Raw genomic sequence first — 22175 nt, 5'->3', positions numbered from 1 at the left:
GCATTTATTGCCCATCCCTAATTGCCCTCAAGAATGTGGTGGTGAACTGCCTTCTTGAACCACTGCAATCCATGTGGTGTAGGTACAGCCGCAGTGCTATTAGGAAGGGAGTTCCTGGATTTTGACCCCGTGACAGTGAAGGAACGGCGATATATTTCCAAGTCAGGAGGGTGAGTGACTTGGAGGGGAACTTCCAAGCAGGAATAGAAAGCCTGAGTATTGCAAAAACCGATTAAGGATCTGAGTTGAACTGAACAATGATTGGGAGGCCATGAGGCGGGGGGGATAGAACAAGAGGCAATGGGGATGCCATTCCATTACAACGCTATTCATTCAGAGGGAACCAGGTGGGAAAGAGGGTGGTTTTGATGGTTTTCTTGAAGTAGTAATCACCGCTGCAACTTTTTTCAATCTGAGAAATTGAACAACATGAAACAAGATGAAAGTGCAGGATCAATGATATCAGAAGGATTATCATCTTCATTTCTCTCGCCACAGAAGCTGCTTCATCTGCTGAGTATTTGCAGCATTTATGTTGATACTTGAGACATTTCGCCAGAACAGATCTGTCCCCAATCTACAGAAATTGGTCCCTTCCAATCAAATTATTTTATTGCTCGAGATTGCACTGTGTCCCATTCCACAGCCAGTCAAAAGCTCATGTTTTTCACAACACGTGCTACTCAAAAAAAGGCCTTCTCGGTTTGGCTTGAACTCTCAGCAATGTCATGGCATTGCACACACCTCAATCCTGCCAGTGATTTATCACATGCTAACCCATTGTGCCACGAGAGCAAAGCAGTGCTCATTTGCTAACACATTTTAAGTTGTAAATTGCATTAGAAGCACTAAGTTTTTTCCAACTGAGGGTGAGAACTGAGGTTATATGATAGTGTGCAGAAGTAGTTTTGTGGCTGTGAGAAAGCCAGTGAAAAAACCAATGCCCTGTAGTTGTGTCCAATGGGTGGGGGGGGAGAGAGAGAAGAGAAGCTGAGCACAAGGCCCCACTGTAAATCTGCCACTCTGTGAATGGAAGAAAGTTTGGGAACAGGTAAATCCCACTAAGCCCAACAAACTCAGTCTTAAAGATATTTACCCAAGCTACATGGTTTCTGACCATAATCACTCAAAATGATTTCTCTCTTTCCAAGGATGCAGCTAATTATCTCTATCACAGTTAAACCTTCCACAAACCTGTTATTCTGTAGGTGAAAGTTTTATCTCACTTCTTACTTTGAATTCCCAAACATTCAAATTACCATCACCTGGTATTTGAATCATTCATTAAACAAACTCTTTAACAGGACAAATGTCAATTCCATTCATAATTCTAAGCTTCACCTCAAAACTTGTTCCCTTTCCCAAACTATTTAACCGCTCTCAAAAACTAAAATTTCTGATGTGCAGAACATCCTCACACTGCTCACCCTTTGGATCCTTTTTTAGGTGAATAGGAAGTGCTTAAAAATAACAAAGGTCTGGGGTGGTTTGAATGACACCCATAGTAAATAGATAGGTACAGAATTGAGCTCAACACTTGAGCGAGATGTCACATGGCAATGTGGCCATTCTTTTGGCTGTGTCTATTTACAACACAAATGGGTTGGACCAGATTTCTGACCGATTCCCTTGGGAAACAAGACACATCCTACTTATCTGGAACAAAAATAAAAATACCTGGAAAATCTGCCAGACCTGCTGAGTTTTTCCAAGTATTTTTATTTTTATTTTGGATTTCCAGCATCCGCAGTTTTTTGCTTTTATCCTACTTATCTGGAATGTCTAGTTTCTGTCTTTGTCAGGCAGGCAAGCAACAGAGTGCATAGCACTGGGATTGTACAGTCTGGCTGAGGGAGCTGCAAATCATATGAGAATGGCGAGGTGGCAGAATGAACAAAGTGGGGCTTTGTGACAATCCTCTTACAGAGTGTTCTGCAGTTGTAATTATAGTAGTTGTTGGCTGGCAAAATAAAAGATTATATACCTTAATTAGGGGGTTGCTTCTTTGGATTTTTTTTCTGGAAGTGATAAAAATTCTTTAATTCAGAATGAAGGGACCAAGGTCAAGGCTACGGCTTAAAACTGAAACTTTCATTAAAATAGGAAATGGAAAATCAAGAAGTGCAGATGGCTTCTGGACCTCAGGTGGTTCTACTACAGCAGGAAGCTAATAAGGGTTTTCCAGTCAAAAAACCAATGGGTGCGGGTGGGTGTCAAGGAGATTACCTGCAAGGCACAGTCAGCTAAAGATCATCACTAATTGCTACTTGATTTATCTTATTCTTTTCTACTATGGAGATTTGCCCACATTTTTAAAAAGAAATTTGGCTAAACATTCCAGCAGGCTGATTATAAATCAGTGAATCTAGATCCCAATTCTGGCAAGAAAGACACCAAATTGTTAAATAAACTACACAGACTACTGGAGCAGAGCAGTGTGGAAGTCAAGCCTAACTGAGTAATACAGGTTAATACTGGTTTAGTTTCAATTCGTTAGTCTAATCAAAACAAGAGCCCTTCCATTAAGGAGATCACACTAAGTCTGGGCATTCACTGTTGCACTCAATTATTCTCATCTCCTGAAAGCACTGAAATATATGCTGATTCAATGTTGCAGGTGGCAGCAGCCTCTCCAATGCATCAAGTAGTTGCCAAGGTCCCAAATTCTTCATGTTCTCTGGCTTAAATGGACAGAGTCAATGTATTAAAGGCAAAACGTATTAGAAGGCAGACAGGAAGACAGGCTACTCATCAAATTCCTTGAAGTATTACGGCAAAAGAATAATTCCCAAAGATAGATTGCTTAAAAATATGAATTACACAGGTTGAAATGGTTTTTCAATATTCTCGTTTTTGCCATTGGTACGGTGGCCCAGAATTACATGTGCTACAAAGAGAACAGATTAGAAATAGGAGGGATTGAAACATGTTAGTCTACCAAACAGGGGTAGGTCTGAGATGTATGCCCTTAAATGCACAAAATATTTTGAATAACACTGGTGAAAAGGCAAAAATTGCTTTGCAGGAATGATTTGGTACGATTAACAGAGCCATGCATTAGGCTAGGCCAGGACTTGGAGCTGAACATTTCTGAGAACAAAATATTCAGGAAAAATACAGTTGAGGTGACTGTGTTAAATATAGATTCTAATGCAGCATCAAAACAAAAATAACGTGGGAATGTTGCAAAGTTGAACCTATCTGACCAGAATTCAAGAAGAATGGGGGACTGTTACACAATTGAGAGTGTATTTTAGGCCAAATGATAGAAAGGAGACAGATATTTGGACAATTTTGAGTAAAATGCAGGAATAAGCTATAATGAATGGTTTGGATTAACCAAAAAAAAGACTGGAGTAAAAGTAATCTAAGTGATAGAGCTTGGTAGTTTCCACAAGGTTCTCAGGACTGTTTTCCAAGCCCATTCGATTTTAGTTCAACAAAGCAGCAACAAACCTAGTTGTAGGAAATTAACTAGACAAGGAAGAAATGCACAACTGCATGTAGTGACACCACCTTTCCGGACCAAATTGGAGATGATTGAGTAATTTCCCCCTCAATTATACCTTAATTTATTTTACATTCAGCTCATAGAGACTCTCTTTAAATAGACTGCAAATAAACTTTGCTGTTTGCCATATAAAACATGGACTCTAAGTTACCCCCTCACCCCCACCCCACCTCCAACTGATTAGCTGACAGTGGTGTCAATAGAGGTACATGACTTAATTTTCACAGATGGTAATGGGAGTCAGGGACAATAGGAAGTGGTAACACAATTAGACAAAGTAACCACTATTGGACATAATTGTACTGAAAAACTGGTGGAAGTTAAAATGGAAAAGAACAGCAAGCCCTGGCAGCATTTTAAAATTCATTCTTGGGATATGAGCATCACTGACATCTATTTCCCAGCCGTAGTTGTTGAGGAGGGGTCTTGAGGCACAGTGGTAGCATAACTACCTCTGGGCCAGAAACTCTGGGTTCAAATCCCACTCCAGGACTTGATAGCCACAGAGGGTGTGTTCATAATGTGACCAACCAGGTTTATTATCAACATGCAAATCTTTCCAATATATCAAGCAGCAAAAATGGGAGTTTCCTGGTCAGCCATACTTCAGAACTAACATTGGCAAGTAACATTCGTGCCGTTCAAGTGTCCAACAAGAGGGAATCCAACCATCGCCCCTTGATGTTCAATGGCATTATCTTCACTGAATTCCCCACCATCAACATCCTGGGGGTTACCATTGACCAGAAACTGAACTGGACTAGCCATATAAATACTGTAGCTACAAGAGCAGGTCAGAGGCTAGGAATCGTGCAACGAGTAACTCACTTCCTGACTCCTCAGAGCTTGTCCACCATCTACAAGGCACATGTCAGGAGTGTGGTAGAATACTCCCCACTTGCCAGGATGAGTAGAGTTCCTACAACACTCAAGACGCTGGACACCATCCACGACAAAGCAGCCCGCTTGATTGGCACATCCACAAACATTCACTCCCTCCACCACTGATGCACAGTAGCAGCAGTGTGTACCACCTACAAGATGCACTGCAGGAATTCACCAAGGCTCCTGAGACAGCACCTTCCAAACCCATGGCCACTATCACCTAGAAGGACAAGGGCAGCAGATAGATGGGAACACTGCCACCTAAAAGTTCCCTTCCAAGGCACTCACCATCCTGACTTGGAAATATATCGCCGTTCCTTCATTGTTGCTGGGTCAAAATTCTGGAACTCCCTTCCTAACAGCACTGTGGGTGTACTGATATTACATTCACTGCAGCAGTTCAAGGCAGCTCGCCACCACCTTCTCAAGGGCAACCAGGGATGGGCAATAAAAGCTGGCCCAGACAGCAAAGCCCACATCCCATGAATGAATAAAAAGAAAACAGTAAACCACTGCAATGCTTTGCCAAGCATAATCATGGACAAATCGAATGAAAGTTCATGACTGCCAACACCCTCTTACGACATGGTACCTGAAAGAGGAGGTCAGTTGGTGGTCAGCTGAAAGCAGTTTGATACAATTCAAGTAGGACACTTCAGAGAGCAGCCAAGACTAACCACATTGGCATGGAACTAACAACAGCCAGCTTCCTTCCAGAAAAGGACATCATTTGAACCAAAACAAAAACAGAATTACCTGGAAAAACTCAGCAGGTCTGGCAGCATCGGCGGAGAAGAAAAGAGTTGACGTTTCGAGTCCTCATGACCCTTCGACAGAACTTCCAGCATCCGCAGTTTTTTTGTTTTTATCATCATTTGAACCAATTAGGTTTATATGATAATCAACAGCTGCATTCACTTTTTCCAGATCCAGTTTTTCATTTCCAAATTTTTATTTAAAACCAGTTGAAAATCTCAAACTGCCATGAGTAGTATTTGAACTCATGTTCTCTGGATTATTAATTCAGTGACATAACCACTCCATTATCACATTCTTTGAATACTCACGGAAACAACAGTTTCTGACTATAATATTTCAATATGGAAGCTGTGTTAGTTAAGGGTTGCCAATATAACTCCTCAGTTCAAAACAGGGGAAATATTAAGCCAGGTAACTGAGTCATTAAGCTGAACTTTTACAGTGCTTAAGCATCTACAGGCTATAGAAAAGGCTAACATTAATGCTCACTTCAAAAGGCAAGAGTTACTTAAGAGCCAGAGTGAATTTATGGAAAAGTAGCTAGAGAAGCTAGAAATTGGAAAAGCACAGAAATTTAGTGCTTCATGTAAAGAAGTCACTATAACTAGTGGATAGGTACAAAAACTAATTTAAAAGGCCAATGGAATGTTAGCCTCAATTTCAAGGGCATGGTGTACAAGTTATGGAAGTTATGCTACAGTGGTGTAAAGCTCTGATAAGACCATGCCCAGGGTACTGCAGTCAAATCTGGGCACCACACCTAACAAAATATATTGGTCTTAGACAGGGCACAGCACATATACAGCAGAATGATACCAGGGTTAAAAGGGTAAATTATGAGGACATGTTGCAAAGGCTAGTCTTGCATTCCCTTTAGAAGATTAAAGGGCAACATAATTGAAGTGTTAATAGGGCAAAGGGAGAGAAACTATTTCTTCAAGTGGGGATTCAAATATAGCAAATGTGTCATCTACATATTAGAAGTATGAAAGGGGTAGGACGTATGGGATCATTCTATCAAAACACATTTCTCATGGAAACTGGCAAAAATGTTAGAGCTGGATCCCATGGCAACACCATCTATTTGGGCATACGTGGTGCCATTAAAGCTGAATTCAACTGCGCAAGTTGGTGAGTTAATAAGTTCAATGAATAGAGATTCAGAACATGGCGGCAAGTCTAGATTGCAAGGATATAGTGACACAGCGCAGCACATTAGTGAATAGGCTCGGAAGGTAGAATGAGCACATAATCATGGCATTACTGTCAATATACAGGTCACGTATAGTCTTTGTGAAAGAGGAGGAATCCTTCACCATGAGTATGGAATACTCACTTTGAACTGGTTGTAGCATGTTGCTCAACCATTTGGCCAATTCATGTTGTACAGAACCATAGATAAGACAGTGCTTAACAGGACACCGCTTTTTTGTACCTTGGACAGCTGATACATTCATGGGCATAGTAAACCACGAGGACAAATCTTATCATATATGCTACAAGGCAGCTCATCATTCTTACACAATAAACTTCTTTGTAACTTGCTTTCAAGCAGGGTTGTGTGGCCATGCTTGGTGGTAGGTCCAATAGATACGAATTTGAATCCATGATTAAGAACAGTGAGCATTTTGCCAATATGGACGTGCTTGTTATGTACGACTATTCCAGTCCCTCAGTCAGGCTTATGGATATGTATGTCTGGGTTGGCCTTGAGGACTCCCAGTGCCACCAGACATTTGTGCTGCATGTGAAAAATCGGACAAGTCATTGGGTATCCAACAAATATGTGTGCTAGATCGGCAAAGTGTAAGACCATAAGACATAGGAGCAGAAATTAGGCCATTCGGCCCATTGAGTCTGCTCCACCATTCAATCATGGCTGATAAGTTTCTCAACCCCATTCTCCCACCTTCTCCCCGTAACCTTTGATCCCCTTACCAATCAAGAACCTATCTATCTCAGTCTTAAATACACTCAATGACCTGGCCTCCACAGCCTTCTGTGGCAATGAATTCCATAGATTCACCACTCTCTGGCTAAAGAAGTTTCTCATCATCTCTGTTCTAAAAGGTCTTCCCTTTACTCTGAGGCTGTGCCCTCAGGTCCTAGTATCTCCTACTAATGGAAACATCTTCCCCACGTCCACTCTATCCAGGCCTTTCAGTATTCTGTAAGTTTCAATCAGATCCCCCCTCATCCTTCTAAACTCCATCGAGTTCTCAAACGTCGCTCATATGTTAAGCCTTTCATTCCTGGGATCATTCTCGTGAACCTCTTCTGGACCCTCTCCAGGGCCAGCATGCTTTCAAGGACTCAGAATTTTCACTGGGCACTGAACTGTGCCGGGAGAACTGGGAATAGAGAAGCGCAAACTCCAAAAATACCTCTTCCTGTTTGATGTGGGACATAGGAATACCAAAATTGAAGACATGCACGAGGACAAACTCCTCACTTCTGGAAGGGGGTAGAAGCAGATTCAAGAATAACTTTCAAAAGGGAATTGGATCAAAATTTTGCCCTTTCAAATATTTACGATTGCAAGAGAAGAGGAGCAGCACAAATTTGCTATCTCCTTCAAAGGGCCAGCACAGGTATGATGGGCCAAATTTGCTCCATAATTTCTCAAAAATTAATTACTCCCAATTCCACAATTTGCAAGTTGACGTAAAACCCACTCAACCAAAATTTAAGCGAGTTATTTATTCAGATTACTCAGGTTTTAGAGATTTTAATGGTGAACAAATGTTTGTTTCCATTTATTTCATAGGCAATTCAGAGAGAAACAACCTCTTTGAAACTCAGGCTGCTCAGGAATTTATAAACTTTTATTGATATTTATTTTGAAGAGTAAGTATTTTCTATACACTGGTTCAGAAACCCTGCTCCGACATTTTCCTCTACAACTAATGCATAGAGTGACAATTTCCCTGTTATTACTACTACAAAGTCCAGAACCTTAGAATCCATATCCTCCAATTTAGTGACCCTTCTGCCATTGCAAACAATTTCTCAGTAACTTTTTCAATCTATTTATATAGCACCTTTTAACATAATAAAACATCTGGGTAGAATGTGGGAGACCAGCCAGGAGTGCACTGAAAGAATCAAGCCTAGAGCTAATGAAGGCATTAATGAGGGTTTCAGCAGCAGATGAGCTGAAACAGGGATGAAGTCTGGCTATTTCCAGAGGTGAAAATAGGTGGTCATAGTGATGGCGCAAATATGTAAACTCTTCATGATTTTGAACATATCTACCACATCTCCTCTTAAACTTCCATGCTCTTAAGGACAATCTCTGCTCCTCTAGTCTCTCCATGTAACTGAAATCCTGCACCCCTGGTACCATCCGAAGGAGTATGCAGAAGAGATTCAAAGGCCCTGCCTGCTCTCAGGTGGACCAAAACATCCATAGCAACATTTCAAAGTAGAGCAAGGGAACTCTCCCCAGTGTCCAAGCCAACATTTATTTGGTCATAACCATGCTGCTGTTTGTGGGACCTTATTGTACACAATTTGGCTACTGCATTTTCTCCACTGGCTACAATTCATTAGCTGTAAAGCAACTTAGGATAATCAGAGGTTGTGAAAAGTTCTAGATAAATAAAAGTCTTTTTTGTTCTTCTAACTTGTGACATTAACCACATCAGTGAGCCTTAACATAAAGCTACCAAATTCAAACTCACAAACCTTGTTCTTTATGCTTCATCTTTTCCCTACCTGAATACAACACACACCTTTCTATTAGGATACAGTTAATTCATTAACAATTTGTTCACGTTAGCTAAAAGAGGAAAGAAGATTACAGGTGATTAACAGCAGTACAAATGGCGGTAGATTTAGGCCTCCTTTATTATATAAAATTATATTCAAAAAAGAACACCCAACACATCCAAGTTGCCTTTTAACATTAATATCTGTGGTTGCTGAACATATCAAGTGATGCCAGAAGTTCCCAGAATTCTTACAAGTGGAGGTAGACATTGCTGGCACATCAACTTCAGCTGCTGTCAGCTTATCGCCTCCCAGCAACACCAAATGCATTCACTTCCTCCTGTCTGGTATAACCATAAACGCAGCCTTTTTGTGCTCACCCCCAATCCTCATCCACTCCATCCTTCCCAGGCCAGCTTCACACCCCCCCCCAACATCCCTCAAACAGCACTCCCCCACCAACACCACCACCACCGCCCCTACCATCGACAGGGTCGCTGGTTCAAGTCCCCACTCAAAAGAACTTGAGCACAAAAACACAAGCTGACGCTGCAGCGCAGAAGGGGGTGCCGCACTGTCGAAGGTGCCGTGTATGTGGGGGGGTGGGGGGTTTCTTTTTAAAAAAGATGAGGTTGTTAAACCGAGTGCCCTCTCAGGTTGGGCGTCAATTATCTCATCAGACAATATAGCAGAGCAGGGGAGCGATATTTAGGCTTCAATCAACGTCAGGGAAAGGAACCCCAGACGTGTCGGGTCATTTTACCACCTCAGAGTGTGTGTGTGTGTGGGATCTTCCTGTGCGCAGACGAGGTCTCGTCTTCCCGACATTACGACAGCGACTGTACTTCCTAAAAGTAATTGACCGCCCGTAAAGCGCGACCAGGCGTCCGGTGGTGGCGAAAGCTCGGACATGACTGTTCCTCCGTCCCTCACCACCCCCACCCCCACCCCCACCCCCCGAGCCCCTCCCGCGCTCGCCGGGCTCAGTTCGCCCTCCGGTCACTAATTAATTAATCATTAAATTCCTGGACAGTGAGGAGGAGGCGGCGCCGCCCGCCCCTCCGGCCCCGGGCCCTGTGGCCCTGTCTCCCGCCCTCAGCCCGGGGCCGCGGGCTGGGCCGGGCCGGGCCGGGCCGGTGGGAGGGACGACAGGGCCTCTCTCTCTCTCTCTCTCTTACCTGTGGCGACGGCAGCAGTGAAGCGGCTCCAACTCCCGCTCCGCGCGATCCCAGCAACAGGATCGACCGCCCCGCGCACGGGCCGGAAGTGACGGCGCCAGGCGGGGTCACGTGGGTGCAGGAAGCCATTGGCCTCCAGGGGCATCAGGGCAGCAGCTGGTTGGTCGATGGTGCTGGATCACCCCAGCAGCTGGTTGGTCAGTGATGCTGGATCACTACAGCAGCTGCTTGGTCGTTGGTGCTGGATCACTACAGCAGCTGGTTGGTCGTTGGTGCTGGATCACTACAGCAGCTGGTTGGTCGTTGGTGCTGGATCACTACAGCAGCTGGTTGGTCAATGATGCTGGATCATTGCAGCAGCTGGTTGGTCAATGGTGCTGGATCACTACAGCAGCTGGTTGACCAATGGTGCAGGATCACTACACCAGCTGGTTGGCCAATGTTGCTGGATCACTACAGCAGCTGTTTGGTTTATGATGGTAGATCACTACAGCAGCTGATTGGTCAATAATGCTGGATCACTACAGCAGCTGCTTGGTCAATGATGCTGGATCACTAAGGCAACTGCTTGGTCAATGATGCTGGATCACTACAGCAGCTGCTAGGTCAATGGTGCTGGAACACTACAGCAGCTTGTTGGTCAATAGTGCTGGATCATTACAGCAGCTGGTTGGTCAATGATGCTGGATCACTACAGCAGCTGGTTGGCCAATGATGCTGGATCACTACAGCAGCTGGTTGATCAATGATGCTGGATCACTACAGCAGCTGGTTGCTCGATCATGCTGGATCACTACAGTAGCTGGTTGGTCGATGATGCTGGATCACTGCAGCAGCTGCATGGTTTATGATGGTAGATCACTGCAGCAGCTGGTTGGTCAATAATGCTGGATCACCCCAGCAGCTGGTTGGTCAGTGATGCTGGATCACTACAGCAGCTGCTTGGTCGTTGGTGCTGGATCACTACAGCAGCTGGTTGGTCGTTGGTGCTGGATCACTACAGCAGCTGGTTGGTCGATCGTGCTGGATCACTACAGCAGCTGGTTGGTCGATCGTGTTGGATCACTACAGTAGCTGGTTGGTCGATGATGCTGGATCACAGCAGCAGCTGCATGGTTTATGATGGTAGATCACTGCAGCAGCTGGTTGTTCAATAATGCTGGATCACTACAGTAGCTGGTTGGTCGTTGGTGCTGGATCACTACAACAGCCGGTTGGTCGATCATGCTGATTCACTGCGGCAGCTGGTTGGTCAATGGTATTGGATCACTACAGCAGCTGGTTGGTCAATGGTGCTGGATCATTACTGCAGCTGGTTGGTCAATGATGCTGGATCACTGCAGCAGCTGCATGGTTTATGATGGTAGATCACTGCAGCAGCTGGTTGGTCAATAATGCTGGATCATTACAGCAGCTGGTTGGTCAATGATGCTGGATCACTACAGCAGCTGGTTGGTCGTTGGTGCTGGATCACTACAACAGCCGGTTGGTCGATCGTGCTGGATCACTACAGCAGCTGGTTGGTCAATGGTGCTGGATCACTGCGGCAGCTGGTTGGTCAATGGTATTGGATCACTGCAGCAGCTGGTTGGTCAATGATGCTGGATCACTACAGAAGCTGGTTGGTCAATGGTGCTGGGTCACTAAGGCAGCTGGTTGGTCAATGGTGCTGGATCACTACAGCAGCTGGTTGACCAATGGTGCAGGATCACTACACCAGCTGGTTGGCCAATGTTGCTGGATCACTACAGCAGCTGTTTGGTTTATGATGGTAGATCACTACAGCAGCTGATTGGTCAATAATGCTGGATCACTACAGCAGCTGCTTGGTCAATGATGCTGGATCACTAAGGCAACTGCTTGGTCAATGATGCTGGATCACTACAGCAGCTGCTAGGTCAATGGTGCTGGAACACTACAGCAGCTTGTTGGTCAATAGTGCTGGATCATTACAGCAGCTGGTTGGTCAATGATGCTGGATCACTACAGCAGCTGGTTGGCCAATGGTGCAGGATCACTACAGCAGCTGGTTGATCAATGATGCTGGATCACTACAGCAGCTGGTTGCTCGATCATGCTGGATCACTACAGTAGCTGGTTGGTCGATGATGCTGGATCACTGCAGCAGCTGCATGGTTTATGATGGTAGATCACTGCAGCAGCTGGTTGGTCAATAATGCTGGATCATTACAGCAGCTGGTTGGTCAATGATGCTGGATCACTACAGCAGCTGGTTGGTCGATCGTGCTGAATCACTACAGCAGCTGGTTGGTCAATGGTGCTGGATCACTGCGGCAGCTGGTTGGTCAATGGTATTGGATCACTGCAGCAGCTGGTTGGTCAATGATGCTGGATCACTACAGCAGCTGGTTGGTTAATGGTGCTGGGTCACTAAGGCAGCTGGTTGGTCAATGGTGCTGGATCACTACAGCAGCTGGTTGACCAATGGTGCACGATCACTACACCAGCTGGTTGGCCAATGTTGCTGGATCACTACAGCAGCTGTTTGGTTTATGATGGTAGATCACTACAGCAGCTGATTGGTCAATAATGCTGGATCACTACAGCAGCTGCTTGGTCAATGATGCTGGATCACTAAGGCAACTGCTTGGTCAATGATGCTGGATCACTACAGCAGCTGCTAGGTCAATGGTGCTGGAACACTACAGCAGCTTGTTGGTCAATAGTGCTGGATCATTACAGCAGCTGGTTGGTCAATGATGCTGGATCACTACAGCAGCTGGTTGGCCAATGGTGCAGGATCACTACAGCAGCTGGTTGATCAATGATGCTGGATCACTACAGCAGCTGGTTGCTCGATCATGCTGGATCACTACAGTAGCTGGTTGGTCGATGATGCTGGATCACTGCAGCAGCTGCATGGTTTATGATGGTAGATCACTGCAGCAGCTGGTTGGTCAATAATGCTGGATCACCCCAGCAGCTGGTTGGTCAATGATGCTGGATCACTACAGCAGCTGGTTGGTCGTTGGTGCTGGATCACTACAGCAGCTGGTTGGTCGATCGTGCTGGATCACTACAGTAGCTGGGTGGTCGATGGTGCTGGATCACTGCAGCAGCTGGTTGGTCAATGGTATTGGATCACTACAACAGCTGGTTGGTCAATGATGCTGGATCATTACAGCAGCTGAATGGTTTATGATGGTAGGTCAATGCAGCAGCTGGTTGGTCAATGATGCTGGTTCACTACAGCAGCTGGTTGATCAATGGTGCTGGATCACTACGGCAGCTGGTTGGTCAATGGTGCTGGATCACTACAGAAGCTGGTTGACCAATGGTGCAGGATCACTACACAAGCTGGTTGGCCAATGATGCTGGATCACTGCAGCAGCTGGATCACTGCAGCAGCTGGATGGTCAATGATGCTGCATCACTGCAGCAGCTGTTTGGTTTATGATGGTAGATCACTACAGCAGCTGGTTGGTCAATTATGCTTGATCACTACAGCAGCTGCTTGGTCAATGATGCTGGATCACTACGGCAACTGCTTGGTCAATGATGCTGGAACACTACAGCAGCTGCTAGGTCAATGGTGCTGAAACACTACGGCAGCTTGTTGGTCAATAGTGCTGGATCATTACAGCAGCTGGTTGGTCAATGTTGCTGGATCACTACAGCGGCTAGGTGGTCAATGTGGCTGGATCATTACAGCAGCTGGTTGGTCGATGATGCTGAATCACTACAGCAGCTGGTTGGCCAATGATGTTCGAAAACTACAGCAGCTGGTTGGTCAATGGTGCTTTATCATCGCAGTGGCTGGTTGGTCAATGGTGCTGGATCATCGCAGCAGCTGGTTGGTCAATGATGCTGGATCATTGCAGCAGCTGGTTGGTCAATGGTGCTGGATCACTACAACAGCTGGTTGGTCAATGATGCTGGATCACTACAGCAGCTGGTTGGTTAATGATGCTGGTTCACTAAAGCAGCTGGTGGGTCAATGTTGCTGGATTACTACAGCAGCTGGTTGGTCGATGATGCTGGATCACTACAGCAGCTGGTTGGCCAATGATGTTCAATCACTACAGCAGCTGGTTGGTCAATGGTGCTTTACCATTGCAGTAGGTGGTTGGTCAATGGTGCTGGATCATTGCAGCAGCTGGTTGGTCAATGATGCTGGATCACTACGGCAGCTGGTTGGTCAATAATGCTGGATCACTACAGCAGCTTGTTGGTTAATGTGCTGGTTCACTACAGCAGCTGGTGGGTCAATGGTGCTGGATCATTACAGCAGCTGGTTGGTCAATGATGCTGGATCACTACAGCAGCTGAATGGTTTATGATGGTAGGTCACTGCAGCAGCTGGTTGGTCAATGATGCTGGATCACTACGGCAGCTGGTTGGTCAATGGTGCTGGATCACTACAGCAGCTGGTTGACCAATGGTGCAGGATCACTACACAAGCTGGTTGGCCAATGATGCTGGATCACTGCAGCAGCTGGATCACTGCAGCAGCTGGATGGTCAATGATGCTGCATCACTGCAGCAGCTGTTTGGTTTATGATGGTAGATCACTACAGCAGCTGGTTGGTCAATTATGCTTGATCACTACAGCAGCTGCTTGGTCAATGATGCTGGATCACTACGGCAACTGCTTGGTCAATGATGCTGGAACACTACAGCAGCTGCTAGGTCAATGGTGCTGAAACACTACGGCAGCTTGTTGGTCAATAGTGCTGGATCATTACAGCAGCTGGTTGGTCAATGTTGCTGGATCACTACAGCGGCTAGGTGGTCAATGTGGCTGGATCATTACAGCAGCTGGTTGGTCGATGATGCTGAATCACTACAGCAGCTGGTTGGCCAATGATGTTCGAAAACTACAGCAGCTGGTTGGTCAATGGTGCTTTATCATCGCAGTGGCTGGTTGGTCAATGGTGCTGGATCATCGCAGCAGCTGGTTGGTCAATGATGCTGGATCACTACAACAGCTGGTTGGTCAATGATGCTGGATCACTACAGCAGCTGGTTGGTTAATGATGCTGGTTCACTAAAGCAGCTGGTGGGTCAATGATGTTCAATCACTACAGCAGCTGGTTGGTCAATGGTGCTTTACCATTGCAGTAGCTGGTTGGTCAATGGTGCTGGATCATTGCAGCAGCTGGTTGGTCAATGATGCTGGATCACTACAGCAGCTGGTTGGTCAATAATGCTGGATCACTACAGCAGCTTGTTGGTTAATGTGCTGGTTCACCACAGCAGCTGGTGGGTCAATGGTGCTGGATTACTACAGCAGCTGGTTGGTCAATGATGCTGGATCACTACAGCAGCTGCAGGGTCATTGGTGCTGGAACACCACGGCAGCTTGTTGGTCAATAGTGCTGGATCATTACAGCAGCTGGTTGGTCAATGGTGCTGAATCACTACAGCAGCTGTGGGTCAATGGTGCTGGAACACTACGGCAGCTTGTTGGTCAATAGTGCTGGATCATTACAGCAGCTGGTTGGTTAATGATGCTGGATCACTGCAGCAGCTGGCTGAACAATGATGCTGGATCACTGCAGCAGCTGCATGGTTTATGATGATAGATCACTACAGCAGCTGGTTGGTCAATAATACTGGAACATTACAGCAGCTGGTTGGTCAATGTTGCTGGATCACTACAGCAGCTGGTTGGCCATTAGCGCAGGATCACTACAGCAGCTTGTTCGTCAATGGTGCTGGATCACTACAGCAGCTGGTGGGTTAATGATGCTGGATCATTGCAGCAGCTGGTTGGTCAATGATTTTGGATCCCTACAGTGGCTGGTTGGTCAATTATGATGGATCACTACAGCAGCTGGTGGGTCAATGATGCTGGATCACTACAGCAACGGGTTGGTCAATGGTGCAGGATCACTACAGCACCTGGTTGGTCAGTGGTGCTGGATCACTACAGCAGCTGGTTGGTCAATGATGCTGGATCACTACAGCAGCTGGTTGCTCGATCGTGCTGGATCACTACAGTAGCTGGTTGGTCGATGATGCTGGATCACTGCAGCAGCTGGTTGGTCAATAATGCTGGATCACCCCAGCAGCTGGTTGGTCAATGATGCTGGATCACTACAGCAGCTGGTTGGTCGTTGGTGCTGGATCACTACAGCAGCTGGTTGGTCGATCGTGCTGGATCACTACAGTAGCTGGTTGGTCGATGGTGCTGGATCACTGCGGCAGCTGGTTGGTCAATGGTATTGGATCACTACAGCAGCTGGTTGGTCAATGATGCTGGATCATTACAGCAGCTGGTTGGTCAATGATGCTGGATCACTGCAGCAGCTGAATGGTTTATGATGGTAGGTCACTGCAGCAGCTGGTTGGTCAATGATGCTGGATCACTACGGCAGCTGGTTGGTCAATGGTGCTGGATCACTACAGCAGCTGGTTGACCAATGGTGCAGGATCACTACACAAGCTGGTTGGCCAATGATGCAGGATCACTACAGCAGCTGGTGGGCCAATGGTGCTGGATCACTGCAGCAGCTGGATCACTGCAGCAGCTGGATGGTCAATGATGCTGCATCACTGCAGCAGCTGTTTGGTTTATGATGGTAGATCACTACAGCAGCTGGTTGGTCAATAATGCTTGATCACTACAGCAGCTGCTTGGTCAATGATGCTGGATCACTACGGCAACTGCTTGGTCAATGATGCTGGAACACTACAGCAGCTGCTAGGTCAATGGTGCTGAAACACTACGGCAGCTTGTTGGTCAATAGTGCTGGATCATTACAGCAGCTGGTTGGTCAATGTTGCTGGATCACTACAGCGGCTAGATGGTCAATGTGGCTGGATCATTACAGCAGCTGGTTGGTCGATGATGTTGAATCACTACAGCAGCTGGTTGGCCAATGATGTTCGAAAACTACAGCAGCTGGTTGGTCAATGGTGCTTTATCATCACAGTGGCTGGTTGGTCAATGGTGCTGGATCATCGCAGCAGCTGGTTGGTCAATGATGCTGGATCATTGCAGCAGCTGGTTGGTCAATGATGCTGGATCATTGCAGCAGCTGGTTGGTCAATGATGCTGGATCACTACAGCAGCTGGTTGGTTAATGATGCTGGTTCACTAAAGCAGCAGGTGGGTCAATGTTGCTGGATTACTACAGCAGCTGGTTGGTCAATGATGCTGGATCACTGCAGCAGCTGGTTGGTCAATGATCATGGATCACACAGCAGCTCGTTGCTTAATCGTGCTGCATCACTACTACAGCTGGTGGGTCAATGATGCCGGATCACTACAGCAGCTGGTTGCTTATAAATGTTGGATAACTACAGTAGCTGGTTGGTCAATGATGCTGGATCACTGCAGCAACTGGTTGGTCAGTGATGCTGGATCACTACAGCAGCTGGTTGGTCAATGGTGCTGGATCATTGCAGCAGCTTGTTGGTCCATGATGCTTTATCATTGCAGTAGCTGGTTGGTCACTGGTGCTGGATCATTGCAGGAGCTGGTTGGTCAATGATGCTGGATCATTTCAGTAGCTGGTTGATAAAAGTTGCTGGATCACTACAGCAGCTTGTTGGTTAATAATACTGGATCACTGCAGCAGCTTGTTGGTCAATGATGCTGGATCACTGCAGCACCTGTTGGTCAATGATGCCGGATTACACAGCAACTGGTTGCTTAATTGTGCTGGATCAGTACAGCAGCTGGTGGGTCAATGAAGCTGGATCACTACAGCAGCTGGTTGCTTATAAATGTTGGATCACTACTGTAGCTGGTTGGTCGTTGGTGTTGGATCACTGCAACAGCTGGTTGGTCAATGATGGTGGATTACTACAGCAGCTGGTTGGTTAATGATGCTGGAATGCTACAGCAGCTGGTTGGTTAATGGTGCTGGATCAGTAGAGCAGCTGGTTGGCTAATGCTGCTGGACCATAGTTTGCCATTGTGAGATTTGAACCCTTGATCTTGGGGTTACAAACCCAGTACCATAACCACTTGGCTATTCGTCCCAGGCCTGCTGGACCATAGGGGGAAGTGTCTGTGTGTCTATGTCAATTAATCTAATTAAAGGCAGCTGATCTGGAGGCTTTGATGTGACAAAGATAAGCCAGGTTTGAAATGTTAAGTTGGTAAACACTGGGGATTTTTAGAATCTAATGTGTTAAAGGACATTTGCATTTGTAAATAAACCAGGCTAGATTTTTTGCAAAGTAGGGGGTGAAATGTGTCACCTAGCCAGGCGAAGTTCAGAAAGAGTGGGAAGAAACTAGTCCCCTTAGCGGGGGGGAAGTGCAGGAGTGGGCAGGTGCGCCTCCGATCAGTGCCCCCAATTGGGCGCATGCGCAGAAAAGAGCACACTGATCGCCCTGAGGCTAAGTGCAGCCTCAGGGAGATTGGCTCAGAATTAAAATTTTGAAAGTAGATGTTGAAACAATTTCCCTGACATGTCCCCATATGTGACACTGTTACCTGAGTTGGGACACGTCCATCACTTAAATGTTTGAGTTAATTACATTTTTAAAAACGCTCTTGAAACCTCATCCCGCCTGTGGATGAGGTTTCATGCTTTTACTGGAGCCCACCAGGACTCCTGACCTGCCCGCCAACCCTAATTAATTATGTTAATAACTTTTTAAATGGCCTCATTAGGCGGTTGACAGGTCAGTGGGCGAACAGCTGATTCGGCTGCACCTCCGCAAATCTGAAAATGGAGATGAATGGAAAATTGCGGGTTGGTTACTGGTGCTTTATCAGTGGTGAAACATGTAGGTTAAATGTGCTTGATTAGTGGAGCAGCGGGTTGGTTATTGGTGCTGGAATAGTGGGTTGGATAACGGTACTGGAGCAGCGGGTTAGTTAATGATGCTGGATCAATCGAGCAGCGGATAGGTTAATGGTGCTGGAGCAGCGGGTTGATTAATGGTGCTGCATCACTAGAGCAGCTGGTTGGTCAATGGTGCTGGATTACTTCAGCAGCTGGTTGGTCAATGGTGCTGGATCACTGCAGCAGTTGGTTGGTCAATGGTGCTGGATCACTACAGCAACTGGTAGGTGAATGATGCTAGATCAATGCAGTAGGTGGTTGGTGAATGATGCTGGATCACTACAGCAGCTGGTTGGTCATTGATGCTGGATCACTGCAGCTGCTGGTTGGCCAATGATGCTGGATCACACAGCAGCTGGTTGGTTAATGGTGCTGGATCACTACAGCAGCTGGTTGGTCAATGGTGCTGGATCACTACAGCAGCTGGTTGGCTAATGATGTTCGATCACTACAGCAGCTGGTTGATCGATGGTGCTGGATCACCACAGCAGCTGGTTGGTCAATGATGCTGGACACTGCAGCAGCTGGTTGGTTAATCATGCTGGATCCATACAGCAGCTGGTGGGTCAATGATGCTAGATCACACAACAGCTGGTTGGTTAATGGTGCTGGATCACTACAGCAGCTGGTTGGTCTAATGGTGCTGGATCACCACAGCAGTTGGTTGGTCAATGATGCTGGACACTGCAGCAGCTTGTTGGTCAATGATGCTGGATCACTGCAGCAGCTGTTGGTCAATGATCATGGATCACACAGCAGCTGGTTGCTTAATCGTGCTGCATCACTACTACAGCTGGTGGGTCAATGATGCCGGATCACTACAGCAGCTGGTTGCTTATAAATGTTGGATAACTACAGTAGCTGGTTGGTCAATGATGCTGGACACTGCAGCAGCTTGTTGGTCAATGATGCTGGATCACTGCAGCAGCTGTTGGTCAATGATCATGGATCACACAGCAGCTGGTTGCTTAATCGTGCTGCATCACTACTACAGCTGGTGGGTCAATGATGCCGGATCACTACAGCAGCTGGTTGCTTATAAATGTTGGATAACTACAGTAGCTGGTTGGTCAATGATGCTGGATCACTGCAGCAACTGGTTGGTCAGTGATGCTGGATCACTACAGCAGCTGGTTGGTCAATGGTGCTGGATCATTGCAGCAGCTTGTTGGTCCATGATGCTTTATCATTGCAGTAGCTGGTTGGTCAATGGTGCTGGATCATTGCAGGAGCTGGTTGGTCAATGATGCTGGATCATTTCAGTAGCTGGTTGATAAAAGTTGCTGGATCACTACAGCAGCTTGTTGGTTAATAATGCTGGATCACTGCAGCAGCTTGTTGGTCAATGATGCTGGATCACTGCTGCAGCTGTTGGTCAATGATGCTGGATCACACAGTAGCTGGTTCGTTAATGGTGCTGGATCCATACAGCAGCTGGTGGGTCAATGATGCTGGATCACTACAGCAGCTGGTTGGTCAATGATGCTGGATCATTGCAGCAGCTGGTTGGTCAATGATGCTGGATCATTGCAGCAGCTGGTTGGTCAATGATGCTTTATCATTGCAGTAGCTGGTTGGTCAATGGTGCTGGATCATTGCAGTAGCTGGTTGGTCAATGATGCTAGATCATTGCAGCAGCTGGTTGCTCAATGGTGCTGGATTATTGCAGCAGCTGGTTGCTCAATGGTGCTGGACCACTACAGCAGCTGGTTGGTCAATGGCGCTGCATCACTACAGCAGCTGGTTGGTCAATGATGCTGGTCACCCAGCAGCTGATTGGTTAATGGTGTTGGATCACACAGCAGCTGGTTGGTTAATGGTGTTGGATCATTGCAGGGGGTGGTTGGTCAGTGGTGCTGGATCACTGCAGCAGCTGGTTGGTCAATGATGCTGGATCATTGCAGCAGCTGGTTGGTCAATGATGTTGGTTCACTACAATTGTTGGTTGGTCAATGATGCTGGATCACCACAGCAGCAGGTTGGTCAATGAGGCTGGATCACTATAGCAGCTGGTTGATCAATGATGCTGGATCACTACAGTGGCTGGTTGGTCAATGATGCTGGATCACTACAGCTGCTGGTTGGTCAATGATGCTGGATCACTACAGCAGCTGGTTGGTCAATATTGCTGGACCACCAACGCAGCTGGTTGAGCAATGGTGCTGGATCATTGTAGCAGGTGGTTGGTCAATGGTGCTGCACCACCAAAGTAGCTGGTTGGTCAATGGTGCTGGATCACTGCAATAGGTGGTTGGTGAATGATGCTGGATCACTACAGAAGCTGGTTGGTCAATGATACTGGATCACTGCAGAAGCTGTTTGGTCAATGATGTCTGATCACACAGCAGCTGTTTGGTTAATGGTGCTGGATCACTACAGCAACCGGTTGGCCAATGATACTCAATCACTACAGCAGCTGGTTGGTTGATGGTGCTGGAACACTGCAGTAGCTGGTTGGTCAATGGTGCTGGATCATTGCAGAAGCTGGTTGGTCACTGGTGCTTTATCATTGCAGTAGCTGGTTTTTCAATGGTGCTGGATCATTGCAGCAGCTGTTTGGTCAATTATGCTGGATCAATGCAGCAGCTGATTGGTCAATGGTGCTGGATCGCTATGCAGCTGGTTGGTCAATTATGCTGGTTCAATACAGCAGCTGGTGGGTCAGTGGTGCTGGATTACTATAGCAGCTGGTTGGCCAATGATGCTGGATCATTGCAGCAGCTGGATGCTCAATGGTGCTGGATCATTGCAGCAGCTGGTTGGTCAATGATGCTGGATCACTATAGCAGCTGGTTGGTCAATGATGCTGGATCATTGCAGCAGCTGGTTGGTCAATGATGCTGGTCACCCAGCAGCTGATTGGTTAATGGTGTTGGATCACACAGCAGCTGGTTGGTTAATGGTGTTGGATCATTGCAGGGGGTGGTTGGTCAGTGGTGCTGGATCACTGCAGCAGCTGGTTGGTCAATGATGCTGGATCATTGCAGCAGCTGGTTGGTCAATGATGCTGGTCACCCAGCAGCTGATTGGTTAATGGTGTTGGATCACACAGCAGCTGGTTGGTTAATGGTGTTGGATCATTGCAGGGGGTGGTTGGTCAGTGGTGCTGGATCACTGCAGCAGCTGGTTGGTCAATGATGCTGGATCATTGCAGCAGCTGGTTGGTCAATGATGTTGGTTCACTACAATTGTTGGTTGGTCAATGATGCTGGATCATTGCAGCAGCTGATTGGTCAATGGTGCTGGATCGCTATGCAGCTGGTTGGTCAATTATGCTGGTTCAATACAGCAGCTGGTGGGTCAGTGGTGCTGGATTACTATAGCAGCTGGTTGGCCAATGATGCTGGATCATTGCAGCAGCTG

General features: G+C 46.6%; 1 protein-coding gene across 3 annotated transcripts in view; it reads right to left on the bottom strand.

Moving 5' to 3' along the window:
• dnajc5ga (DnaJ (Hsp40) homolog, subfamily C, member 5 gamma a) overlaps nucleotides 1-10137 on the bottom strand; it is a 56446-nt gene extending 46309 nt beyond the window's left edge. For all 3 annotated transcript variants that reach the window (XM_041187622.1, XM_041187623.1, XM_041187624.1), the window contains exon 1: nucleotides 10045-10137. The gene's annotated coding sequence lies outside the window, so the exon portion shown is untranslated. The remainder of the gene's footprint in view (nucleotides 1-10044) is intronic.
• Nucleotides 10138-22175: the final 12038 nt, after the last annotated feature.

Source organism: Carcharodon carcharias, chromosome 5 (genome assembly GCF_017639515.1).
Source record: "Carcharodon carcharias isolate sCarCar2 chromosome 5, sCarCar2.pri, whole genome shotgun sequence".
Classification (NCBI taxonomy): domain Eukaryota; kingdom Metazoa; phylum Chordata; class Chondrichthyes; order Lamniformes; family Lamnidae; genus Carcharodon; species Carcharodon carcharias.
This window is presented reverse-complemented; position numbering and strand designations above follow the sequence as displayed.